The following is a 12455-nucleotide window of genomic DNA, read 5'->3' on the forward strand; positions in this document are numbered from 1 at the left end:
TCGCATCTGCTGCTACCTGAACATAACCATCAGTGACAAGATCTAGAACATCTTGAGCACCGAACAGTACACGCATTTGGATCATCCAACGATTCCAGTTTTTACCGTCAAATACTGGAAGTTTGGTGTTCATGTTGCCGTTTCCGTTCATCTTTCTACCTTGCACAGTACACTCAAATTTCTCACACAGTGTTTCCCAACCCACAGAATTAAAATTCTGATCAGATTTTGTTCAAGATTCAACACGAATCTAAGAATCAAAATCAAACACACAAGACCTCACGTTCACTCGTGTTTCCCGTGTTTCCCAATGAATCTGAACCGGAGCTCTAGATACCAATTGTTGGTGCAAAGGTAGAATATATGATGAATGGAAATATTCTTATTCAGAGAATGATGGCTACAAAAAGGATTAAAAGTTACAATGATTGACACCCTATTTATAAGCCTCTAACAAACTTAAATATGAATCAAATCTAATATTTAAATCTAATATCTAACAAACTTAAATATGAATCAAATCTAATATTTAAATCTAATATCTAACAAACTTAAATATGAATTAAATCTAATAATTAAATCTAATAAAATGGATCCCCCGCCTCACCCCGTCTTAAGCCCGCCAAAAAAGGGGGCGGAGCGAGCAAGCCCGCCAAGTGAAATTGGGCTTAAATATCTAGCCCGCCCGCCAAGGAGGCGGGTTGGTAGGCGGCAGGCTTGCCCGCCTATTTATTTATTTATTTATATTTCAATTTTTAAGAGATTAATAGACTTATTTTTACATATCAATTAGATTTTTCACTTATTTTTTAAAACAATTTTTTAAAGCATCATTTAAACAAATTTTACCTAAATAAATATTGCATATATTCACAAATAAATGTATAAAATATAATCATCAACAAGTATTCTAAAACTATAGTTCAATTATTACTTTCAACCAACCAAAATAAATATTTTGAGTTCTTGATAATTAGGTTGGTGGGCTGGCGGGCCAACCCGCCCCTTTTTTCGCAGGCTTAAGGCGAGACAGGCTTAAAGTGGGGTGGGCTGAGGAGGTAGGTGGACACAAAATCCCAACCTAACCTGCCATTTTTTGGCGGGTGTGCGGCCCGGCCCGGCGGGCCACAACCCGTTTTTCCATCCCTAGTTCATAATCGAAACCTATGTTGACTGAATAATTGATTAAATAACTTTGATTGGTTTATATTTGTTTGGGTGAACTATATTGTTTTACTACTAGCATTTGCATGCATGCATACACATTGGAGTTAGGTGGGACTTTGGTCCATTTGGTGACCTCAGATCTATATGGTGGGATCGTTGGTCTAGTTGAGAGACCAGAGGCGGGTCTCAGATCTATTTGATGGGGATCGTTGGTCAGTTCAGGTGAGGGACCAGAGACCGTGGAAGAAATCAGTAATATACCTCTGATATCATCAACATAAACTTGAACTAAAAGAGTATGCTTTTCTTGATGTTTAATGAATAGTGTAATATCTACCTTCCCTCTAGAGTGTCCTTGATCGATTAAGAACTTACTAACTCGCTCATATCAAGCCCTATGGGCTTGTTTAAGACCATACAAAGCTCGTTTTAGTTTATAAACATGATTAGGATACCCATGATTTTCAAAATGGGAGGTTGTGAAACATACAATTCCTCATTAATATATTCATTAAGGAAAGCACTTTTCAAGTCCATTTGAAACAACTTGAAATCTTTGGAGCAAGAATAAGCTAGTAAAAAGCGTATAGCCTCAAGGCGAGCAACAAAAGCTTAAGTTTCCTCATAATCAATGTCCTCATCTTGGTTATAACCTTTAGCCACTAGCTGGATTTTGTTCCTAGCAGGGTTATGTGACATATGAAATATATCAAGACCCAAGTAGAAATGAAGAGGTGTGGTGTTAGATGCATGTATGAAGAGATAATTAGGAGTGAAAAAAGACATAAAACACGTTAAGAGTTGACCTATTGGTTACATGTATAGACCTGAACAGGCCATGAGTCGACACACTCGACACATGTGTCGACACATACTGAATCAAATTTAAAAAAAATTGAAAATTGATTTTATGAGTTGACCTATACGAAATATGAGTCGACACATGAGGTGCAACAAGTGGAAAATTTGAAACATAAGGTTTTGGGTCGACCTTGAAAGACTCGAATTGAAACATGCATGAAGAGTTTTTTATAGACACATGCAAATGATCATTTTTCATGATTTGATAGCAATTAACATGCAAACACACATATGTAAGCATAAAATATTAACAATATAGAATACATGTAAAGATATTAAGATGAGGTCACTATAAACATATAAATTGAAGCACAATATGGTTATCAATTGAAATTTTTGGAAATACACACTCATAACATGTATCATACACCAAATATATCATATACCTTTGAAGAATAAATAGGTAAAAGAAAGGACTTACATACAAAGAAAAAATTGAAAGGATATTACCTCACCGTATGAATGACGGAGGATGCACATGCATTTCACACGAAACTCTCGAACGAAAGTTGAAATAAATGCAAAACGTTCCACAAAATATTTTGACATCAATATTATTACAACTTTTCTCTTTGTCAAAGTACTCGATAATATGATTTGTAATATATCTAAGAAAGTTATTGATTTTATGATCATCCTTTTTGGTTGGACTTTCATTCTTGTCCTTTTCATGATATTTATCTTTCTCCTCCTCAGGTTTCATCATCTTATGTTAATTAATCCCTTATTCGATGTCCTTGAGTATGTCTTTTGAAGATACACCTGGATCGTGAAACGAAATACCTTTTCTGACATTTATCAGATAGGAAGCATTAAAATACCAATTAATGAACACTATTTGTTGTCTTCCTTGGTCACATAACCCTTCTTCCTTTCCATAAAGTTAATGAAATAGGGAGATGTCACATGTCATATGTCTTGAGCATCCACAAACGAGAACCCATATTCTCTTCATAGAGCCAAGACATTTATCCTGCAAGATCAACAAAAAATGTCATGTACCCAATCTTAATTTGGTCCTTGAGAGTTGGTGAAATCAAGGTTGCATTTTGGCAACCATTTAAAAATACCTTTAGGAACAAAGAGTCTCCTAAACTTGCATTTTTCAATAGTGTGACCTTTCTTGCAACAATAGTGACAAGATAAGTTGTGATGAGATGTAATTTTGCTATTTAAATCCTTTTGAACATATTTATACTTTTTATATGAAGGGTTCAAAGACGATTTAAACTTTGATGGATCAATAGAAAATGTAACCTTTGGTTATAATGCCTTGTCCAATTTAGCTTTAAGAGTATTTACCTTTTTTTGCCAAATGTGACAAGTTTCAAAACCGAACCATGAAGGTTTTCCATCTTCATTCTTATCTTTTTGAATATCTATTATAGATTGCTTAATAGCTTCCATATTCTTTTCGTTTTCTAAAACTTTAGCTTCTAAATGTGAAAATATTCTTTTGTTTGAAGATAATTGTCATACCCCAAAATTCACCATACCCTTCACAAAGTTCATCTATGTCACTAACCCTAATCATATGCATAGCCTTACATACATTTCAATTCATCTGGATGATCATGGTCCAATACAAGAGGACATGTATCTTGGATTCCAAGCGTTGTGCTTGTGCCTAGTGGAAACCAGGATTTCGTTGCAACTTGAGGTGGCTCAATAATCAAGCCCTAATTGGAGGTAGCTCCTGACGGTTATGCATTGTGCCCACCATTGGTGATTCAGGATTGACTTCTTGGAGAAGCAAAACCCTAGTTTGAAATACTCATTTGATCATGGTTGTTCCCAAACCCTAATTTATGCCCCACAACCCTTTGCGTGGCCTCATAACCCCATTTCATTGGTTCACTATCATCCCATGGTATGTACGTTCCACTTAATTGGACAAGATCCATCATCATCCCATAGTTCATGTGTTTTCTTTGGCTTGATTAACATTCCTCTCATGGCCCCACATGTTATCCACTTGCTTGTTCAGGATCTTTGGTCTAAGTTCAAGTCCATGGCATATCACCTAGTCATTCCTTCACCCATAACTTGTTCATGGTTTGGTTATGTTCATTTGTTAGTGCATAGTTTTCTCATGCTTTGTACATGAAGCGTCCTTTGGACCATGTATTCTCAATGCCCATTGGTCCATGCCGAGGCCTAAGGTGATTCATCCAAAGTCTTGTTAGTCATCATTCACTACATCATCCATTTAGCTGTGTTGATTAGGAGAGGTTAGGTTATGGTGAGGGTTCACTCAAGCCCATTTTCCATTCAATTCATTCCATTTTTCATTACCATAGCTTGCTTATCAAAGTCATGTTCATTTCAGTACATTCAAGTCATTTCAAAGTAAATCAATTTCATTCAAATGTCATTCATGATTGTAAGACCCCAATTTTGACCCTAAGATCCCTCATGCAAATCCATCATAAGCATTAGCATTAGGATTATGTCTTGGCATCCTCCTTACCTCTCTTTCATTGGGTTTGTTTTGGGTGAGATAACCAAGCACTTTGTGATTATATCATACTTGTATTTTATCATTTCAATAACCAAAATACCAAAAATATGTCTTTGCATTTGCCTAACTTTTTCTAGGAAGGGCATGATCTCATTAATTCATCAAGTCCACATCTAGGGTTTGAGACCCTCATGAACAAAGAGCACAACCAAGAATTGATTCAAGAATGGTTATGATAATCATATATGAGTCCCAATGATTTCTACATGTTATATTGATCAAGTTTTCTTCAAGAGTTTGAGGTTGATTTGCCTTGGAAACCCTAGTTTGACTGGGTATCTTGAGTAACTTCTCCAACAAGCTATCTCACCAATTAATCAAATTTCTCAAGGGACACTTCAAAATTAATCATTTATACCTATATGATATACCATGAGCCAAGAAAGTCAATAGGATTAGAAATTAGCAAGTTGGTTGATGGTAGTTGGCCAGATGAATTCATCTGATCAAAACTAGGTCCCCCTAGACCCTATCTCCTACAATTTTCACCATATGAAAATTATTCAAAGAGAAAAATTATTCTAAATGACATTCCAAACAACTTTCATGTTTATACCTAGAGCTATTTTTTCTTGGAAAATCACTTTCTATGTTGAAACATTATAGGTCATTTTGTCTAAACCCTAATTTGAAAGTCAACTTCCCAAGGCCATAACTTGCTCAATTTTTATGAAATGAAATATTTACAAATTGCACAATCAAATTCAGTGTGTCTAATTCAACTTTTATGTTTGTAGTGGGAGCAAATTCAACTTTTTTGAGCATGTGATATGAGGCTACATTATAAGTCACTTTTGACCTATACCATTGATCAAGTGATTTTTCCAAACTTCAAAATTGCACAACTCTATCATTTCAAATCCAAATGACATGAAATTGGTGACCATTTTTAAGGTCTTTGATATAGGTACAACTTTGATGAAGACATGTTTCTCATTTGAAGCTCCTATAAAAAGTTAAGCAAGGTGGAATATTGAGACATATGGCTTGACACTTAGAAATATTTTGATATGTCAAAAATTACCAAACTTCCACCTCAAATTTCTCCAAGTTCCAATCTCCAAATTAAAAAGTGTTGAACATGAAAGTTGTTCCTCGTCATCTCACCTTTCCAAAGAGCTCAAATTTATTCATTTGGACAAGAAATGCATAGGTTGTGCATGGCTTAAACAGAGTGACATCACTTGGCAAGGATCAAGCTTCAAACATCAATGTACATTTCCCTTGCAATCCAAGCTTACTTCAAAGTATATGATCTTCAAATTTGGACCTCTAGCAATCATTTCAAGGGCCTATGCGCGTTCATGCACACTTGCATCACCATTTGCCAAAATTGGAAAGTGAAAGTGAGTGTGCACTTATCAACCATTCCAGCTATAAATAGAGCTTCAATTGCTCAGAAATGAGGACACAATCGCGCCAGCTTTTATCCCCCATTTCAAACCCTCAATTCTCAAAGGATAAGCCTGATAAATTCTCTTTAATTTGAGCTTTAATCTTCACTGTTTTGGAATTCAATTCTCCAGGAATTCATTGCTTATAAACCATTCAATCCTTCTCCAGCAAGCAAGTGGAGTGAGTCCAAGCACAAGCAAGATCAAGATCCATCGAATTTAGACCTCCATTGAAGGTATTTTTTGTAAATTTTAAACTCTTCGATTCTCTCAAATTCTTGCTCAATTCTATTGATTCTTTGGTTGTCTGAAGTCCTACCAATGTAGGCAAAAATATTGAGTTGCTTTGAGGTCAAATCGAAGCAACTCAGTTCATGTACCTCAAATGTCAATTCTATTCATTCATTCCATTTGGCCTATGACATCTCAAAGTCTTAATGCTAGTTGATTAAAAAATTGACATGAGTATGGATGAGATTAGGCCACACCTTTTGCATATTATTTTTGTGTGTGGTATGTTTCATGAGCATAGTCCATTATACTATGTCTCTAACATGCATTAACATCAAAATTCTATTGCCCGACCTCAAATAGTTGTGACTTCTACATAAGTCCAATTACGATTGCTTAACATAGCGCTAAATTTGTGACATAAAAGGCATAAACATTCTAGTTAGTAAGATTGTAAGTCTCCCCTCTTTCATGGTATTGTGTGGAAACTTGACCTTCTTTCCTTCCTTTGGAAGATGTTTTGGTTCAAGAATCCATGCTTGTGATAAGTGGGTTGAGTGTTCTCCAAAGAATGTCTTAAAATCAAAAGCAAAACAAAACTAACCTCTAACCTACTAACTACTAACTTTTAATTTCATGCTTTTACTTTAATGCAATTTACTTTTAGCACTTTATTTCATTTGCAATTATACATATCATTCTAATTGTTTATGTTAATGTAATTTTCACTTTGTCCATTTGGACCATATTGTGTGATATTTTTGTTTGTGTTACTTTGTTTGTTTGTGTGGTATTTGACCATTAATGTACATAATAATCATAAAAACACTAAAAAACTTTTGTGTGGACTATTGGCTTGATCTTGGACAAATGGACTTAGAATCTAGGAAACCTTCCTATGCTAATGGACTTGGCCAATGCCAACTTGTTGAAGAACCAAGTGCTTGCAATTTGAAATTCATTTGATACATCTTTGAAGATCTCTCTAAGATTCATCTGCAACATGATCATTGTGAAGTTGTTATTTTGAACCTGTGACTTGTGGAATTCATCTATTACATGGGTAATTTTTGGAGAGGATCATGGAATGGATAAGCTTCGATGAGGCCATATTTATTTGATGCTTTGCTCTTCAAGATAATATAATTGTGCATTTGTGTGTTGTTTTGATTCTAAAAGTCCAAGGGAATTCTGGGTTTCTATTGACATTTTTGTCTATTGGATTGCTACCCATTTGGTCAGATCTTTTCAACTCTAAACTTTTAATTTTGTGCATAGGATAAGCCTCTTCATCTTCTCCTCATTTATTTAATTTCAAAATCTCTCCCTCCATTTTCAAAATCTTCTTTGTGTGAACTACTTTTGTTCTAAATGTTGACCACTTTTTGCAAAAAGATAGAAACTTTGGCCTTAGGCCATTGCATTTTCAAACTTATTTTCTTAAATCAAACTTGTAAATAAACTTATCTATACTTGATTTAAACTTTCAAAAAAGCCAAAAAGAACTAACTCATCCAAATAATTTTAGGCCTTTGTGCCTTTCAAACTTAAATTTTGTTAAAATCAACACACTCATTTTGAAATTTGTATCACGAACTACGGGGTTTTGATCCTTCATTTCTATGTTGGTATGTAGGCACAAGACCGAAGGTCTTGCCAAACACAAAAATATAATTAATGAATTCTTTTCTCATCCCCCCCATTCTATTTGTTTGTTAACATCACTTTATACAAAATACATATGCACACAAAAAGGGCTCCCTAGGAGTACCTAGGACACTTTGGGTGCTAACACCTTCCCTCTGTGTAACCAACCCCTTACCTGTGATCTCTGACTTTTATTAGTTTTTATTTGAAAACTTCTTATTATTTGGGTTTTGTTCGTACTTTTTCCCTTTTCCCTTGGAAATAATAAAAGCGCAGTGGCGACTCTTGTTAATCGATCTCTAGCTTGCCAATAGCTTGATGATCATGAATTTCCCGCTACAGAAATTAAGTGGCGACTCTGCTGAGGAGTAGTCCCCAGTGGGTTTAGCCTACTTTTTGTGTGAATATATTTGTATATATGTGATGTTTGTATATATGTATGTGTGATATAATCTGCTTGTTGTGCTTGGTGATCTCCGAGTGGTGAGATAAGCTCTAACCCGAACTTGAGTGCAATTAAGATAGGAGGATGGTATAGTCATGTTCAACTTATGTGGAGTAGTCTTTAACAAGTTGCCTTGAGATCCATCTGCTTTGTGGAGACTCCTTTGGATTTGGAAATGTCACACAAGTATTTGTGGTTAGGCATTACTATTTCTAATTGGGTCTGAGAAGCTAAGGACCTTAGAAAATTTAACCCATCTTGGCCTATTTAGGACGTAGTGCAGAAACTGTTCAAGTGTAGACTTAGTAACTATTGTTACGCGATACTACACTCAGACGAGTTTCTCTTGAGAATATTATGGGTCGATGAGTCAGTCATCTTAACCTGTAATATCCGATAGATGGAATTAAGACTCTGGGAAATTTTTAGAATATGATCTACATGTTTTTATCCTTAGTTCACTCCTTTGGGATGGTTCTTACCTAGACTCCATGCTCGTGACTTGCAACAAACCCTTGATTCTTGGTTGATCCAATCAAGTCTTATCAATATCAATGGAACTTGGGTGTTGATAAGGTGCAAATCATAATCCACCAAAATGGATGATTGATCTTGACAATGACTTGATTCATCCCTTGACCTTTGTTTGCCTTGTGTGTGATCCCTTATTTGTGATTTATGCGTTCATGCATTCATGCGCATCATAACATTCATCACACGAAAATTTCAAGGAACTAAGGTATCATTTGCAAATATTTTCAGACCATGGATTATGGACGAAGGAACACTAAGAAGTAGAGTTTCAGATGTCCAGATTTGAAAGAGTTAAGGAAGATAGCATCTTTTGTATTAGATCCCTTGGAATTCAAACAACGTCATGGGAAGCTTCTGTCCATCTTGTCTGTTGATGTGGTTGAAGGACTTTTGAGTGTATTGGTGCAGTTCTATGATCCTCTCTACCATTGTTTCACTTTCCCAGATTTTCAGCTTGTGCCTACCTTGGAGGAGTATTCTCATCTTTTGGGGATACCTATTTCTAGTAGAGTGCCTTTTAGTGGATTGGAGGAGATTCCCTGATCTAGTATTATTGCTGAAGCTCTTCACTTGAAGTTTGAGATAAAGGCTCATTGGGTGAAGAAAGGAGGATTGTTTGGATTGTCATATATTTTCCTCATCAAGGAAGCTACTATTTTTGCTCAAGCTGGTAGTGTGGACGCTTTTGAAGCTATCTTTATGTTTCTCATATATGGATTAGCTTTGTTCCCTAACATTGACGGTTTTGTCGATGTTAATGCCATTAGACTTTTCTTGATTGGGAATCATGTGCCTACTTTGTTCGGTGATATGTATTTCTCTTTGCATATAAGGAATTCTAAAGGTGGTGGAACGATTGTCTGTTGCATTCCTCTTCTGTACAAGTGGTTTATTTCGCACTTGCCCCAGACGCCTGCTTTTGTGGAGAACAAACAATGTCTAAGGTGGTCTCAGAGACTTATGTCTCTTACTAAGGATGATATAGTTTAGTATGATCCGTCTTTAAGCAGTTTGGAGATTATTGATAGTTGTGGTGAATTCTGTAATGTGCCTCTTATTGGTACACAAGGAGGAATTAACTACAACCCTGCTTTGGCCCGTCGTCAACTTGGGTTCCCCTTGAGAGACAAACCTAATAACATGTTGTTAGAAGGTCTTTTCTATCAAGAGGGTAAAGATCCCCAACATTTGAAACAGAAGATTATGCATGCTTGGCATAATGTGCATAGGAAAGGAAGATCCGAGCTTGGTCCGTTCAATCGTGTAGCTTTAGAAGCTTACACTCTTTTGGCGAAGAAGAGAGCTATGGAGTTGAAGATGCCTTATCCTTGTGAGAGCCCTATGTCTATCGTTGTGGTTGATCCATTAACTCTCCCTAACCAAGATGTAGAGGAGTTGGAAGATGCGCTCATCAAGATGAAGCAAGAGAAGGATATGTGGGAAGACTGTTTCCATGCTTTGAGCAAAAAGCATGAAGAGTTGCAGTTGGAGTCTAAGGACAAAGATGCACTGATTGAGTTGCTTGAAGACCGAGTGACGAAGAGACAGAGAGAGCCAGAGGTTTCATTTTCTAGCACGCCTCAGCCTTCCATTGCTTGGAAGAAGATTGTCGACCAGCTTGTCCTCGAGAAGACTCAGATGAAGGCTTCTTTTGAGATCGAGATCCATCGCATCCGAAGGAAGTATGCGCCTTCATCCAAATCTTCTGACATTGTTGTTAGGGATCCTTAGGATGACTAGTCTTCTTTTCTCTTGTATCTTTTATTTTGGTTTCTAAAATTGTACTCAGTGTAATACCTCCAATTTATATAAATAAAAAGAGATTTTTTGGTCATATCAAACTGTTGCAATTTCCATTTAAATATACATATTTGAAAATGATATAGTAAGTTCCTTGGAAATAAAAAATAATCAAGCATTTCACTTCATGCATCATTTGCATAAGCAGGCTTTTTCCAAGTGTCTGATTGGTGTTTCTTCTGTGCTTTAGCCAAGCTGACTCACCGGTACAATACCAGAGCCAATCATTAGAAAATTATGGAGCATCTAGAGCAAGAGAACAGAGAGCTGAAGGACGATATCTCCCGACTGACTGCCATGATGGATTCAGTCCTTGCTGCTCAAAGCCAAGCTTCTCCAACACCTGCAACTCCTCCCGTGAGGACTATTACTACAGAAGTGGTTACCTCTATCGTGCCTGCTGCCACCGCCCATTTCGCACCAAACTTTCCTGCCAGATTCCTGTGGGGAATGCCGCCCAACTTTGTGCCAGAAGGTTTTGCGCCTACATTTGCTTCCATACCGGCATCTAGCCCGGTCATGTCCGTGCCACCTCCCGTTATGCACACTTTGCCTCGCATAGAGGATACCATTTATCATTCCGAGCTGTCTGAGGGTCCGGATGTGTATGAGAAGATGGACGAAATGAAAGACCAATTTCTTGAGCTGCGTAAGGAATTGAAGACACTGAGAGGTAAAGATCTATTTGGGAAGAGTGTTGCGAGTTATGCTTGGTACCCAATGTGAAAATCCCGGTGAAGTTCAAAGTGCCTAACTTTGAAAAATATAAGGGGAACTCTTGTCCGCTCAGTCATCTTATGATGTATGCCTGTAAGATGTCAACTCAGACAGATAATGATCAATTGCTTATTCACTACTTCCAGGATAGCCTGACTGGTGCTGCACTCCGTTGGTATATGGGGTTGGATAGTGCAAGCATCCGCACTTTCAATGACTTATGAGAGGCTTTTATGAAGCAATACAAATACAATGTGGACATGGCGCCGAATAGAGACCAGTTGAGGTCTATGTCTCAAAAAGATAAAGAGATATTCAAAGAGTATGCGCAGAGATGGAGAGAGTTGGCTTCCCAGATCACTCCTCCTTTGGAGGAGAAAGAGATGACAAAAATCTTCTTGAAAACCCTGAGTTCATTTTATTACGATGAATGATCGCTAGTTCCCCCAGTGATTTTGCCGAAATGGTAAATATGGGGATGAGACTTGAAGAAGGGGTCCGTGAAGGACATTTGACAAGAGATGAGGCGTCAACAAGTAAGAGGTATGGCAGTGGTTTCAGCAAGAAGAAGGATAGTGAAAGAAATGCAATTTCCAGTGGGAGGCAGAAGAGGCCTCAAATCAGAAGAAATCCACCACCCCGTCAACATCATCATCATCAAGTATCAAGTATCATCAGTAATTCTAGTATTTTCTAATCAACAAGCAATACCAATTCAACAACAACAACAACATCAACATCAACAACAACAACCGCAACAAAGAACGAACACCTACAATAACAACAACAATACCAACAACAATCATCATCAACAGAACTTTGAGAGGAAGAAGGTCTCTTTTGACCCGATTCCAATGTCGTATGCAAAGCTGTATCCCTCGTTAGTTCTCAAGAACTTGATTCAATCGAAGAACCCAACGCAGATCCTAGACCCACTTCCTTGGTGGTATAGACCTGAGCTTCGTTGTGCTTTTCATCAGGGTGCACCCGGTCATGATATTGAAAACTGTTATCCATTGAAGTATGAGGTTGAAAAGCTTATGAAGAGTGGTATGGTTTCCTTTGAGGACCGCACGCAAAATGTGAAGCTAACCCTTTGCCTGCTCATGGGAACTCTTTAGTGAATATGGTGGACGGC

This window comes from Lathyrus oleraceus, chromosome 7 (assembly GCF_024323335.1).
Source record: "Lathyrus oleraceus cultivar Zhongwan6 chromosome 7, CAAS_Psat_ZW6_1.0, whole genome shotgun sequence".
NCBI classification, from domain to species: domain Eukaryota; kingdom Viridiplantae; phylum Streptophyta; class Magnoliopsida; order Fabales; family Fabaceae; genus Lathyrus; species Lathyrus oleraceus.